This window comes from Aedes albopictus, chromosome 3 (assembly GCF_035046485.1).
Source record: "Aedes albopictus strain Foshan chromosome 3, AalbF5, whole genome shotgun sequence".
In the NCBI taxonomy this organism is placed as follows: domain Eukaryota; kingdom Metazoa; phylum Arthropoda; class Insecta; order Diptera; family Culicidae; genus Aedes; species Aedes albopictus.
In genome coordinates, this window is record NC_085138.1 from 56,919,098 (window position 1) to 56,935,077 (window position 15,980).

Below are 15,980 nucleotides of genomic sequence, written 5' to 3' on the forward strand. Positions count from 1 at the left end.
GTGGACAGGGAACCTAAGGCCAACAACTTCTTGTTTCGTTTCCAAAAAACGTTGCAGAAACTTAGCTTACTGATATACATATGAGCATAAATGTCATCAGTGATATTTTTTGCTTGAAAATTCAAATAGGCGGAATTACCACGCGTATTGATTTCGTAATATTTTCTAGTCAGTTTCTTTTATAAGTTGGCAACTTTGAAGAAAATTTAATGAAAAAGAGAAAATTCGAACAAATAACTGTTTAATTGTAGGATTTTCTCCTGATATTTTCAAAGTAATGTTTAAAAAGACAATTACACCGTCTTCGACCTTGTGGCCTCCACAGACTGAACATTACTAACATTTGACGACGGACAACACATATAACACCCAGTGGCCCAGTGGAGAATTTTCCGTTTGACGAAAAGTTTTCCCCGACTGGAGCGGGAATCGAACCCACACTCCGAGGCTTACGAGATACCTAAACGACTAACGCCGGTAATCGCTCGGCAACGAAATTAGAATAACAAGCCACAGAATTCCAATGTCGCGACTGTTCGTGTGACTAACATCTAGTATGCCGCGCCCTTACAGCGTTAGTAGCGGTACTAAAAGTGTCAAACCAATTTTGTTTACCAAAACAAAAGATCGTCTACAAGCTGGACACTTAAAAACAATCTATTATTTCAATTAGAGTTATTAATTTAATTAAATAAGAAAAGTGGCTACAGCGCCATTAGAGATCTAGTGTATTTCTATTGCCACGAAGCCCACATGTTGGAACATGAAGTGATTTAAATGTTTGCCAGAAGATCTTTAGATATTCGCCCAGGGGTCGCATAATAAACCTCTCTATAAAATGTAAATTTCTTGATTTTGCTTTGGCTGACCATGCCATGTGGGAAATTACACTGAAACTTCCATTTAGGTAAAATCTATTAAGATCCCTCCATTCAGGTAATGTTCCTAAATGGAATTTGTTTGTGTTCAGAGCAGTTGGAGCACTCAAGATCACCTATAGATAAAGTTGATTTACGAAAAAAAAAACAGGAATAAGAATTAAGGGACGTTTACGTAGTGTTTGAGGATTAAAAGTTTAAGAGCATTAGAGAGCTCACTGGAGTTTAGGCCATCTGATCTACAGGCGTAATCAGTGATCTATTGGAGCATTATGAATGCAATTTATGCTTATACATCCTCATGTTGCTATGTGTTGCCAAGTGGTGATTCCGTTGTCAGTTTGAGGATCTCCAAGAACTTCATTGCGCATATTGCCATCGGATCTACCAATGATTCTTTAAGGTTCTCCAAGAACTCCCTTGAGTATAGGCCATCGGATCTACGAGGGCTACTAGTTGTATCTAAGAGCATTAAGAATGAGGTTTATTCTCGCACAGCCCCAGGCATCTGTTCTATCTAGTGGTGGGTTCTATGATAATATAGGAGTATCCGATTATTCCCTGGAGTAAAGGCCATCTGATCTACAACTGTAACTGTTGGAGCATTATGAAAGAAATTTATGCTTACACAGCCTCATATAACTATGTGCTATCAAGTGATGATTTCATTGTCAATTTGAGGATCTCCAAGAACTTTTTTCAGTAAAGGTTATCGGATCTATTAACGTGTTTGATTGTCTTAAAAACAGTTACGCAATCGACGAGAGGTTTAAGGGGAATATAGAAGCCGTTAGATAGTTAGGCTTCTAAATTCCCCTGAAACCTCTCTAAAGACCATTGAGAGGCCATGAAATGCTTTGAAACGCCTCTAGAAACCACCACGGAATCTTCTTGAAATTTACCTGAGAGCCGCTGAACCCGCCTGAAACCACTCCGAAACCTCCAGAAACGCATTTAAACGCCTTGAAACGCTTCGAAACGCCTCCAAAACCCCCATGAAACCCCATGAGACTATGAGGCCCCCTTGATCCTCTTGAAACGCTTTGAAACGCATTGAAACGCTTCGAAATCTCTATGAAACCTGCGAGAAATTCACTTGCGAGCCTTTGAAGTCCTAAAACCCTCCTAAAACCTCTCGAGATGCCTTGCAACGCATTGAAAACTCGTAAAACGTCTTGAATCGTTTTGAAGCGCCTCTAAAACCCCTACAAAACCTCCATGAAATTCAACTGAGAGCCTCTGAAGCCCCTAAAACCCCTATTAAGTTTCCTGAAACGCCCTGAAACGCCTTGAAACGCTTTGAAACGCTGTGGAACGCCTCTAAAATCTCCCCTATAAAACCTCTGTTCAGATAACCTGAGAGCCTCTAAACCCCCCCTAAAACAACTGTGAAACCACCGGAAACGCCGTGATGCGCTTTAAAACGCCTCCGAAACTCCTATGAAACCTACAAGAAATTCACCTGCGAGCCTCTGATGCCACCTAAAACCCTTCTAAAAACTCCTGGGTATCCCTGAAACGCATCTAAATGCTCTGAAACGCCTTGAAACGCCTCTTGAACCCCTAATAAACCTCCTTTAAATTCACCTGTGACCTTCTGACGGCACCCTTAAACCTCCGCAAACCTCCTGAAAGGCCATGAAACGCCTTGAAACGCATTGAAACACCTTGACACACTTTGAAACGCTCATGAAACCCTCATGAAACCTGTGTGAAACTCACCTGAGAGTTTCTGAAATCTCACAAAACCTCTCTGAAACCTCTGAAACCTCCTGAATCCGCAAATGAAATATATGTGAAACGCACATGAAAGCCTCTGAAGCCCCCTAAAATACCTCTGAAACATCCTGAAACGCCCTGAAACGTAGAAGGCTGGCATCAATTTGACTGTGACTTGGGTGTAGAGAAGCTTGAAATAGGTCAGAGTGAGCAGGGATCCCTTATGGCCTGATGCGTGCGTCCCTGGCGATCAGCGACTCTTCTTTTAGTGCATTTATAGTTAAGAACAGCGGATGCAATGAAGAAGGAATTCCTGAAACAAACCTTGGATTACTCCATAAAGGAAATCCTGGTTTTATTTTCCTAAAGGGGGAACGTCTATAAATTATGCCACGTTTAGAAATGTTGGGAGGTTCAGTCTAGTGTGACAACCCATACACAAATTTCAGAGGTTCCATACAAAAAAAGGAACCATTTGGGGAAGGCAGGCTAAAAATGAACAATTTTTACGTGACGGACTTTCTTAAGAATCTTTGGAGCCATTTTCCCAAGCAACACACATGTTATAATAGAGTTACGACAGCGCAAGTTTTGGTTGTATAGAAGTTTATTTTACGTAATTCTAACATTGTGTTGAGATAACGTAAAATAAACTTCTATACAACCAAAACTTGCGCTGTCGTAACTTTTATATAACATGTGTGTTGCTTGGGTTGTTTTGGAGGTGTAGCTTGGTTGAAAATGTTGGAAATAAAAAACACATTCGAGGCTTTTTTCTGCAATCCACTGCGGGCACTAATATCGCTACCAGGTGAGGCCTCTCCATTATTTCATCTAGGTACAATCTTATTTACAATATTATTTCCATCATGGAAGCCAAGGGCTGAAAGTCTCTTTAATAAAGACAAATCAATCAATCAATTTCCATCATATTTACCTACCAGTTGATACCCAGCTCCACTGAGCTGTGTGAGATGCACCTCCAAGACTGTACCTGCAATCCAACATTCCTCCTCATCACACACAAATCAATGACAAAAGGTCGAAGGACAAAAGGTCGAAGGACAAAAGGTCGAATGGACAAAATGTCGAATAGAACAAAAGGTATAATTGACAGTAGACAATTTGGAAGACATGATAAAGTGATCAGTATTTGACAGAAAAACGACAATTAGCTTATATACAGCTATTTACTACCGCAATGCAATCCGAAATAGATGCCTAGAATGATAGAAAGTAGAATCCAATAGAAGGATATAAAGTAATGTTATTCATGAAAGTTTAATGTGAAAAATAGTACTCCTTGAGGTAGAACAAGGATGAATAATAAATTGAAATATTGCCATTTGAAACTCCAATCAGTACAGCGATTTAATAAAGTTAACCAATCTATTAATTAGAGAAGAACAAATCTCTGGGTACTATATGAGCAAACAAAACGAAATTATTTACGTTGGGAGGTATGGCTTTCTACCTTTGGAGGAATAACTTATGAAAGCCTAAGACTCCGTTTTTGAGTTATTCTTCCAAATACTGAACGCCATACCTCCCAACATATATATAATCATCAACAGTCGAAATTCGAGATAATTATTTATACTTATACAGTGTAATTTGTCGGAACTACCTATAAATCCAAGAGGGGATGGATGATCACTAATCACAAGTAGTATTTTTTTCTGCAGTAGAGATAGGAAGACCAGCTATTGAATTGAAGAAGGCAAAATTTCTGATTGAATTATAAGTACCTAAATAGTCGATAATTAATTCAGTAACAAAACTTAAAAGAACAGCCTATAAATTTAAGAAGGAAAAATTACTGAACAAAACATCAAACTAAATTGCCATTAAATACTACATCAACACAACATGAAAGAAAAGCCTATAAACAAAAGAAGGAAAAATCTATATATATAAAAATGCAGTGGCATACGTGGGACCGCGCATAACTTGTGAACGGAAGGTCCGATTTCGGTCGTCTTTGTTTTGTTCTGTTAGTTTTCACCCAAGGAAGGTTTATGAGGCAAAAAACTTGAGTTTTTGAAAATTGATCTTCCATACACTTTGTGACCGGGGACTTGGTCTTGGATAGAAACTTGAAACGTCAAAAAAACGCAGTAGGCAAGACAAAGTTTGCCGGGTACAGCTAGTTTCATATAGAAATGTCAGTGGCTGAAATACATATGATGATCACTATAAAAGCACCATAATGTTTCTCTCAATGAGCAACAACATGAACCATTCGACCTTTTGTCCATTCGACCTTTTGTCCTTTCGAACTTTTGTCCTTCGACCTTTTGTCCTTCGACCATTTGTCCTTCGACCTTCTGTCCTAAAGCCGAGACAAACAGCCATGGACCGAGTGGAATGGAGGCGGCTACTATGTACAGCAGAGGCCACCCCGGCCTTAGCCTGATCGGTAAGGATTCCCGGGTAAACTGATACGATTAATCAAGGCGACAATGGATCGAGTGATGTGCGTAGTTCGAGTATCAGGGAAACTCTCGAGTCCCTTCGAATCTCGCAGAGGGTTACGGAAAGGTGATGGTCTTTCGTGCTTGCTGTTCAACATTGCTTTAGAGGGTGTAATTAGGAGAGCGGGGATAAACACACGTGGAACGATTTTCACGAAGTCCTTTCAGCTGCTTGCTTGGTTTCGCTCATGATATTGATATTATTGCTCGTAAACGTGAGACGATGGTGGAAACGTACATCCGACTCAAGAGTGAAGCCAGGCGAATCGGACTAATCATTAATGTGTCGAAGACAAAGTACATGGCAAAGGGCTCCAGCGAGGAATCACGCCACCCCGAATTTCTATCGGCGGTGATGAAATCGAGGCGGTTGAAGAATTCGTGTCCTTGGGCTTACTGGTGATCGCTGACAACGACACCAGCAGAGAAATTCAGAGGCGCATCCCGAGCAGAGTAAAATAACTCAATAAGAGCATATTTTGATACGTAGATCAAAAAGTTATATTTGTTTGTTTGAGATAAGAGGTAAAAGGACTGAAAATAATATCCCAATTTTACTCCTGGAACATCATCATCATAGCTCATTTAGCTCTTGGTAAGATCTAACCAATAGCAGTGAGCTATTTGATTGATCTTCAAATATCAAATTTTGATATTGGTTAGATGGTTCAAGAACATTTTTTTGCTATTATTTTCAGTACTTTTACCTCTTATCTCAAACAAACCAATATCGCATTTTGATCGTCAGTACTTGACCTCTGCTCGGGATTATAGCTGGAAATCGAGCTTACTTTACACTCCGCAGAACTCTACAGTACAAATGCTAGTACAACTGCTGCCCACGGCCACGCCTTGACGTCGAAATCATCATAGGAGATCAAAACGCTCAGATAGGACCAGAGGAGGATGAGAAAGTTCAGCGTCCATTAGCTGATGAACGAAAACGGCCTAAAACTCATCGATTTTGCCACCTTCAAGAACATGTGGCATCTTTTTCTTAAACCGCCTTCCTTATCGTGTTAGCAGAAGATCACTTCAGCAGATGTAATCGTAAATCAAACACGTTCTGATTGACGGCATTTGTCCGACATTGTCGACGTCAGGACCTATCATGGCGCTAACATAGACTCTGGTCATTACCTGGTGATGATCAAACTTCACCCAGTTTGCTTGTAGATCAAAAGTTCTACTCTCGAGAAAATTTGTTTCGAAATGGATGGCACGTTTGAGCACTGTCCTTTGCAACTATGGTGTCTGTGGTATTTAAGTAATAATTAGATTATTGTTTGTAAGGGAAGTTGAGGTAAAGTTAAGGAATTCGGATTAGTTCGGTTCTGTTCTAAAAAGTATGATCCATTAGTGTTTTTATTTGAATATTTCAAGCTCCAAAATCCAAACTAAATTTCAATAGCTGAAATAGTTTTTTTTTTTCATTCAACATACAAACTTTTTGTTGTGTTTGGTGCTCTGCTTTTGATTAAAACAAAAACTTACAAATACATAGCGTCTAGCTGAACTATAGCACGAACCATTGAACTAAACTACTAAAACTCTACTTCGCTCAGCCATCCTTCTTAAGAGGCTTTCAGTTTAAAACATTCAATTGAAAATCTCAACTTATTTGTTTCTACCTCACTCTTACAGTTATTGCACATTCACAACATCCCTCTTTTTTAATCGATAAAATGATTTGTCATGCCAATTATTCTCCTTTACAATTTATTCGGTGCAGTTTCATTCAGATTTGCAGCGTTTGGAAACGATACGTCAAACTGAATCAAAATAATTAGGTATGTTGCGGTGGCACCAATCATCTAAAACAAAATATTATTCCTATGATTACCTAAGAACTGATGATAATACAAAGATTTACCGTGTAAAGCAACGTCCAATCGTACACAAACAACCCACAGGTGATGACTGGACTTCGATGAAGTAATTGCTGAGAGAAGATGTTCAACTACAAAGGATGTAGAGAAAGGAATAAGATTACCTATGTTATTAGATGATATGTAATCCAGCATTGAAGAGTACCTCGTTGATGACTGCACTTGAAGTGGAGCAGTTGATGGCTTTGTGCACCAAAACTCCAATCTGTTTTCCCTAAGGAGACACCAATTAAAACGAATTATGACAATTTCCAATCAAAGCTCTCGACTTTCAACATACCTCACGCGTAACTTTGCTTCCAATGGCAATGAAGAACAGTACGAAGAAAAGATAGTACAAGTACCAAACGAAGTTCAGCAAGCCCATGTAGTACAGCTCGTCCCAGTAGAGCAACGTCTTGAACAGTCCGAACGAGCAGACAACGCCAATCACGAAGCACAACCCGACACAAAACGTTATCTGAAAATAGCTTCACTTTGGAGTAGCATGTCAATCACATCACAGGGCAAATATTATAACCTGAACGGCGAAGCAGTAATTAACCAACTCTACCACATCGTTAAGCTTGTCATGAAGCACTTTGATCTGCCTCAGAGCCACTAGTTGCTCCTTCTCGTTGCACACCACCATTTCCAGGTAACCGGGTGATGTTGGAAATCCGTTCGACATTGAATTCACTGGGAAGTACATTCTGGAATGGATAAGAAAACGAAATGCTTAAGAATGTGTCGTAAAGAAAAGAGGTTATAGTTGGATACCTAAATGTTTCGTTTAAGATTTCGTTACGTTTTGCTAACAATAGTGCTAAACTGGCAGCGTAGATGAAGATAACTGAAAAATGGACGGTGAAAATTACCGACTCAAACCCGTACTCCAGTTCCACATCCCAGTGGTTCACAGGGAACCACATAATCGATACCAAAACTCCAGAAATGGTAAGCGGCAAGATTTTGAATACCATGCGTCGTTGTTGGTCATGGTCTATCTGGACTCCCAGCTCTCTCATCTGTATATCGGAATCAAACTTTTAGCATTTCTAATAAATTCTGCACAAAATTTTAATTCACCCCACAATCCACAGAATCAATCATGGCCACTATCCGATATATCCTACCGGCAACGAACCGACTAAATGCAACGCAACCCATCGGAAGCAAATAGAACATGATGACAATGATGTTCCCACTTTCATTGAAGATTTGCGATCCGGTGTCGTAGACCAAATCTTTCGACAAGCAGTTCCAGTAGGTTCGCAGCATGAAAGCAAACGTCAGCAACAGATGCATTTGGTTCACGAAACTTTGCCAACACTTGAGCTCCACGCCGGTAAAGATTGGTGTTAGCCCGAGGCACTTGGTGACGAGTTCACACGGTGCAATGGAGGTCCACACGCTGTCGGTTGCACCGGTCAAGAACATATTTTGCAGTTTAGCTTGGCACTGCTTAGTCACGAAGGCCTTGGACGACACTGGGCTGCTGGTGTCATAAGGGCAAATTGAGGAAGCAAATGATGGTTTGGTTGTCAGGTACTAGCTTAAATTTACGGTGTGTTATAAAAGTGTGTGAATTATTAATTGGTGCAATGGTCATGACATCAGACGACGTGAAGAGAAAGTCACACAATGCAATACACTTGATTACCATAACTTTATAGGGGACAGATAGTTTATCATATTCTGTAGATTTCGAACACAACTTTATTGAATTTTAAAATGCAGTTCACCCAAAACCACATATATCTCCACACAGAAAAAAATATGTAATTAAAATTCAGCGAGAAATCATGCACATAAAGGAAATGTTAGAGTTAGTGCACTTTTACATGAAATATAATGTAATATTACATTACGATCGTGTAAATTACTGCCAACCATCACGTAAACCATTATGGACATCAACCGGTTACGCAACTATTAGCGGAAATTTACACGAACGTAATGTAATTTAACATGATATCTCATGTAAATATGCACTAACTCCAGCATTCCCTTTATGTGCATGATTTTTCGCTGAATTTTACATGAATATTTTTTTTTCTGTGCAGTCGTATCTCAAACTTTTCGTAACCAATATTTATCAAATTTTGACTGTTAATCAAAACTAATTGAACCATTGGTATAAAATTTGGAAAGCATATTATTATAGAGTTTCTTCTACGCTTTTCTGTGGACTTGGTGTTCAGCAGCATAGAAAGAGTAGAATACGGCACAGATTATTTTTTCTGGATTTCCTAAGTGTTGGCTATGGGGCCAACTGCGCTGGCACTGAAGGGGTTGTTTTCCGCGATTATAATCACCGTCAATAAAAACACAGGAGTCTCGGTGTAGTAAACGATAGATTATAATAATCCTGAGAAATAGCAATTGTATATACAGGGGAAGGCCAAAATGTTTGGGATAGGCAACTTTTTTTTCTCCCACAAAAAAGTTCAACATGCTATAACTTTTCATAGAGCGCATCAAAAAACCTCAAATTTTGACTGTTTGTCAACCTACTATATGTGCATCATTGGTACAAATTTGGGCTCGATTGATTAATATTTCGCAAAGTTAGAACCGTTCGGGTAAAACACTATTTTTTAGACAACTCATTTTTGAGCTGTCATATCTCGGAAACCAGTGAACCGAATTGAATGAAATTTTGAACGTACACTAACAATATGTAAATGCTTCACAAACTATTAAAACATAGGTATTTTTTAAACGTTGGAAAAAGTTATCATGCAGTGACACTTTTTGGATTTTTCTCGAAAAATGTATTTTTTTTTACTTCAATGTCAATAAATTTTAGTGTTGATATCCAATGATTTTCCACTTCTATTCTCAAATTATCTCTTATCAGATATATCAGAGCCTATTTAGATTGAAGGGAGAACACATTTAATAATTTTTGTGTGGTATTGTAAATTTGACTTATTTTCCTCTATCTGGGTAAAAATTTCAACTCGGTCTAACTTAATTCGTCGTGAGAAAATATTACATTTTATAACGTCGTATTAAGTATCAATATATTGTTGATTAACGTTAAAAATTCATTCAATTCGGTTCCCTGGTTTCCGAGATATGACAGTTTAAAAATGAGCTGGCTAAAAAATAGTGTTCTACCCGAACGGTTCTAACTTCGCGAAAAATTAATCAATCGAGCCCAAATTTGTACCAATGATGCACATATAATAGGTTGACAAACAGTCAAAATTAGAGATTTTTTGATGCACTCTATGAAAAGTTACAGCATGTTCAATTTTTTTTGTGGGAGAAAAAATGTTGCCTATCCCAAACATTTTGGCCATCCCCTGTATATGTTAAGTTAGTTTTAGTCTTTAAATTCACATTGATAGTATGTTTTTTAAGCATTTGAGTGTCTTGTGTGTCCATGCATGATTTCTGCCTGTACAATGTATGTTATCTGTCGACTTACGTTTAGTCCCCTATAGTCCGATCGTACACTTCGATGTCGGTCAAGTCAGCAATTCCGTGACTGCATAATTCAATAGTTTAGATTAGAAAATAAGAAAGCTATTGTAAAGAAATTTCATTGCATGTCTTCTTACCAAATTAGTTTTAGTTGTTGAAATTAGTTCGAACTATGCAGATAGGTAACCTTTCATAGCACACAATTTCCTAGCTAGATTTAAGGACAATTCAATTAGATTTAAGTTAATTTAAATAATCATACTTTTACCTAGCCAGACGTTAAGAAGTAGAACCTAAATTTATGATTAGAACCAATAGCTGTAAGCACTATATCTATAATTGTTACACCACTGATCACTTTTGGGAGTTAAGCTAAGTTGTTTGTGTTGTTTTAATCCTCTTTCTACCTACATTTGACAGTCATTGTTGTTACCTGTCGTAGTGAGTGTGCGATAGTGTTCGGTGTTCAAGGTAAATTAGGAATAAGGTGCGGTGGCGGCGATAGCCTCGCCAACACTAAGTCATCCAAACTGTTCTTGAGTTTAGAACATAAAGTCTACTGGTGTAACGGTACACAAAGTTACGATTTGTAATCTACAATGTCCAGCAAATCTTCTGAAAGTGAAATGGACAGTATCAGATCAGTCGGGATACTTTGGTCATGCAAACTGTTCTTGAGTTCATTCATCTTTAAATGACTCATGAAATGCCAGGGGGATTTCAGATTACAGTTGGATGTGTAATGTTAAGTTCGTCTCAAAGTTTCATAATAATATATAGTATACTACAGTACAGACTGGTCCAGTAACCGTGGATGATTATGCAATACTACTTAGTATAACAGATATGGCTACTGTTACGAGTGTAGACCTGAAGTTCTGAACTCCAAGGTTATTTTTCTGACCTGGAATATCCCTATAGTGTCTATAAATGACATTGATGATTCAAGAGCTTTAGGGGCCCTACACACCAGTCAAACGGTTGGTCAAACCTGGCCGCACGGTCGAACAACTCGATCAGATTTGAGCTATGTTTGATTGTTTGTGACAAACATTGCGTCAATCGGAGCGAACTGTTTTTTGGCCACACGATGTTTGACCAACCACTTGACTGGTGTGTAGGCCCCCTTACGGATCCCAGTTGATTATGTTATGCTACTGTTTATGACGAAAACACATAAAGTTATTCTTATAGATCTGAAGGGCTTCACTACAGGACAGTTTGAGCTCTCTCAAATTGTGCACATTGAGAGTGTGTAGTTAGTCCCAAGCACCATTCAGTGGATCTCTGTGCAACTTTGATTGTTCTGGTCAATCACGGAGTAGCAACTAAGGACCGTATCGTTAATTATGAGTACACCTTAAAATTGCTGTATTTCAAAATGTTTTATTTATTTTGTAAATTAAATTCAATTACATTGTTCATTGACCATCAGAAAAGCCCATGACATGATTGTAAATTTAATGTTTCGTGGATCTTGCCACCTCTCGCATTTTCTTCTTGGCGTGCTTCATAAGATTTTGGACAACCGTTCCGACGATGGTTTTGCATACGTTGACCCAGTTTTTCTTGAATTTTGTGACGTCCTCTGCTCCTCTATCCTTTTTCCGTAGTTTCCCTTTCATCAAAGTTAACTATTTCTCAATGGGCCTTATTTAGGGCAATTTAGAGGATTCATTGCCTTTTCCACAAATTGAACATTGTTTACTTCATACCTGTCAAAGGTGTCACGCGCATAGTGGCAGGATGCCAAATCCGGCCAAAGTAATGTAGGACCTTTGTGCTTTCAGATGAGTGGCAGAATATGTTTCTGGAGACATTCCTTCCGGTATATTTCGACGTTCATACCTGGGACGGTGAAGAAAGGTGACGATTTCATACCACATTGACAAATTGTTTGCCTAACCAACACATTTTCCCATTTTTTTTTCGCAAAAAATCGATTTCTCCTAATTTGTAACATCCGTGCCATGCTTAACAGTGAAAATCTGTGCCCCTGGAAGTACCTTGTAGTCCAATTTGACATACGTTTCATCATCCATGAATATGCACATGCAATTTTTGCTCAAAACATCGTCGTACAGCTTTCAAGCATGAGTTTTCACATAATCCGCCAGAATTTGACTGCGTTTTGGACATTTCTGTTTTGGGGAGGTCTTCGGGGAATTACGCTCCTAGGCGCGTTGAACCATACCAACAGTCGTTTCACACTTTTTTGCGTAATCTCTAATGGATACCTCCTATTTTCCTTCAACGATTTTGCAAGTTCTGCTGTTCAAATTTGACTTGGACGCACCTGTTTTTTGCCGCGTCCGGGTAAGTCTTTCAGAGTGTTATGCAAACCGAATCGTTTGATAGCATTTTGGACAACAAAAACCCTAACACATTCAATTTTTGCTAATTTACTTAGCGATGATCATTTTTCCTTGCAGTGCCTGGTCACAATCGATTTTGCTTCTCCTCCGTAAACCCTCGCATTGTTCCACTTGAGGAAAAACTTTAACTTTTAATGAAGGTTATCGTTTGTTTACAACGTTAGCAACACATAGACACAAAGCAGTTAACAAAATAAAGCAACCGATAATTAATTAATGGGGCGTCCGATTTGAATGCGGTCTTCGGCAAAGTTGTAGCTGATAGAGTAGCCTAGGATTATCAAGGGTTGACTAACCCACTAGGGCACTTGGGGAAATGCTACGGTGGTTTGAATTAAAAACATCGTTTTCCCATAGTAATTCCCATACAAACTTTCAAGGGCTTGTGCAGTCTCAATTTTCAACGAAATGAGCTCAAATTTTGTGAGAAGGCATATAATCTGGTTAGGAATCGAATAAGCGGTGTGGAGCAAAAACGATTTTTTGAACCACGCTAGTGAATATGTGTATGTGTACAAAAAAACTCACTTTTTGGCAGTAAACCTCAACCGATTTTAATGACCGACGGGTCATTCGACGCGGAATCTAGTCCCATTGTTTCCTATTGAAAATGGTTCGGATCGATCCAGCCGTTCCGGAAGTTCCCAAATATAAAAGTGAACCAAATCCATGCATGCGACATATCAAAGCGCAACTTTTTTTATAACCCAATGACAGGTTGGCATAAAAAAAGACTCAGACCATATCTGAACCGGTAGAGTTTCGGAACCGGTTCCGGATGACCCGCTGGAAGTGGTCAAATAAAAAAGTGATCCAAACCCATGCATGCGATACATCAAACTGCGGCAATTTCGATAACCTGATGAACAGTTAGCACGAAAACAGTCTCAGACCATATCTGAACCGGTTGTGTTCCGCAACCGGTTCCGGGTGTCTTGCCGGAAGTGGCCAAATATTAAAGTGAATCAAGTCCACGCATGTGACATATCAAAGCGCAACTTTTTTTTATAACCCAATGAAAAATTGGCATAAAAAAAGACTCAGACCATATTTGAACCGGTAGAGTTTCGGAACCGGTTCCGGATGACCCGCTGGAAGTGGTCAAATAAAAAAAGTGATCCAAACCCATGCATGCGATACATCAAACTGCGGCAATTTCGATAACCTGATGAACAGTTAGCACGAAAACAGTCTCAGACCATATCTGAACCGGTTGTGTTCCGCAACCGGTTCCGGGTGTCTTGCCGGAAGTGGCCAAATATTAAAGTGAACCAAGTCCACGCATGTGACATATCAAAGCGCGGCTTTTGTGATAATGAAAGGTTGGCATAATATCTGAGCCAGTGCTGTTGCGGAACCGGTTCCGGGAGTTCCGCCGGAAGTGGCCGTATATAACATTTGACATAACTTTTACATGCGGCACATCAAGTCACGGATTTACCGACAACTTGATGACTTTTTATCAAGGAAGTATGCTAAGACCACATTATGGACTGTCAGTAGTTCCGAAACTAGTTCCGGGTTTCCCTCCGAAAGCGGCTGAATATAAAATTGTACCAAACCAATGTATGCGATACAGCAAAGCGTGGCTTTTTTGATAACCTAATAAACGTTTGCAAGCAAATAGGCTCAGACAATTTAAGAGACTATCGGTAGTGTTCTGCAACCGGTTCCGGGGCGGAAGTGAAAGCAAACCCATGCATATGAGGTATCACGGCTATTTAGGTAACATGATGAACAGTTGCAAAAAAATAGACGCAAGCTATAGGGTAAACAGGTATAATATGCTCCCCTAAGCAGATATGGCAATATATCTGAAACTGGTGCCTTATTCCATCTATTGTTCACTGTAAATCGTTGTTACTAAAGTTAGTGAAGTGTTGCATGCGAACTTTGCCTTTAGAGAGGTGGCTATGGAAGCTTTGAAACGTTTTTTTGAAAACGTCCCAAAATTTGCCTTTTCAAAACAAACGGGGCAATACGCCCCATCAAAAGAAAAAACGTCCAGCCCCGTTATAAAACTGCCCCAGGGGATAATTCCACCACATGCTTATCCTAGGAGGGACTTTCAACAAGTGTTTAACAGCATAAAAGTTGCAAAGTAACACAAGCGTACAGAACTAGCTTCGTTTACAATGAAGTCAGCTCACAAGAGGTAAAATATTACGCCAAAAGCCTGGATTTCAGACTTTTTGATATTTTTATTGCTTTTCTGTACCAATCCACTAAAGAACCAGCTTGATGGCAATAATTCTTCAATATTTGAGATTTATAATCGATCACGCATGCGAAAAGCGCTTGAATCGCTAGAAAATGAAGAGGGGCGTTTTGCCCCGGTGGGGCACATTATACCCTCTTACCCTATCAGTGTGTTACGGAACCGATTCCGGTTGTCCCGCCAGAAATGGTCAAATGTAAAAGAGAACCAATACATGTAACATATCAATGACTTATTCAGTAACATGATAAACGATAGCCAACAAATAATCTCAGACCATATTTGGAAGAACCGGTAGTGTTCCAGAACTGGTGACAAGACGAGTGACGCGTCGGAAGTGGTAAAATATAGAAGGGAACTAAACCATAGCGGCGTTTTTGATTATCTGATGAACGGTCAACAAGAAATTAGTCTCAGGCCACATCTAGAATTAGTAATAGTATTTCGGAATCGGTTGAGGGTGTTCCTTTGGAAGTGATTTAATAAAAGTGAACCAAAATCATGCATGCGATAAATAAAATCGCGGCTTTTTCAAAAAAATGCCGAACGGTTAGCAAGAAAATAGCCTCAGATCACATTAATTTTCGGCTTTTCAGGTAACCCGATGAACAGTTGACAAAAACATAGTCTAAGACCATATTTGAGACAACCGGAATCGGTTCCAGGTGTCCCGCCGGAAGTGGTAAAACGTAAAATTTAACAAAACCCATGCAAGCTGCACATCAAATAGCGGAATTATAAAAGTGAACCAAATAAATGTCAAAGCGATAAATCAAATCGTGGCTTTTTTGATAGCCTGTAAACGTTGGGTAAGATTATAAGTGAAGAAATGGTCAACGTTTTTATATATGCAAGAGAACAAAATCGTGACCAAAGCGATCTCTTCAAATCACACCATTTCAGATTCCAGCGGTGTAAATGCATAGTTGGATGAATCAACGTTTTATGGAAAAATTATATTCTAATCGCATCAACACCTTATCAGTTTTTTTCAATCTTCAATCTAATTTTGC